The 480-nt window shown below is 41.0% G+C and overlaps 1 non-coding gene across 1 annotated transcript in view; it reads left to right on the forward strand.

The window, feature by feature from the left end:
- LOC143432161 (small subunit ribosomal RNA) overlaps positions 1-65 on the forward strand; it is a 1,924-nt gene extending 1,859 nt beyond the window's left edge. Inside the window, exon 1 of the ribosomal RNA XR_013102906.1 lies at positions 1-65. This exon is cut by the window's left edge and continues 1,859 nt beyond it. This is a non-coding gene — a ribosomal RNA (small subunit ribosomal RNA).
- The last annotated feature ends 415 nt before the right edge of the window (positions 66-480 follow it).

Here is a 480-nt window from a genome sequence, read left to right on the forward strand (position 1 = left end):
GATTATTTAGAGGAAGTAAAAGTCGTAACAAGGTTTCCGTAGGTGAACCTGCGGAAGGATCATTAACGAAAATACGTTAAAAATGAAAGAATGTGTGATATACATGATATACGATATATATATATATATATATATATATATATATATATATATATATATATATATATATATACTAATGTGGAGGAAAAATCATTATGAAATGAAAAAGTCGTTTATCGACAACAAATCGTAGCAAATACTTAAAGAACCCTCGCTTCGTTCGCACAATGCCCGGAGAACGTTGCATTACGCGCGGAGGCGTCCAGCCTCCCGTTTTGCGCGTCTCTCCGTGTTGGCATGGCAGTCGATCGGAGCGAGGAAGCCGAGCTCTTGCGGGAGCTCGAGCCATTGGACGAGTCGTCCAATTCTCTCCCGATTTCGGGACGAGGAGTTGCATACTTACGTACAAAAATAAAGTGCTCTCGCGTGCGGTCTTCGTGA

Source organism: Xylocopa sonorina, unplaced genomic scaffold (genome assembly GCF_050948175.1).
Source record: "Xylocopa sonorina isolate GNS202 unplaced genomic scaffold, iyXylSono1_principal scaffold0035, whole genome shotgun sequence".
NCBI classification, from domain to species: domain Eukaryota; kingdom Metazoa; phylum Arthropoda; class Insecta; order Hymenoptera; family Apidae; genus Xylocopa; species Xylocopa sonorina.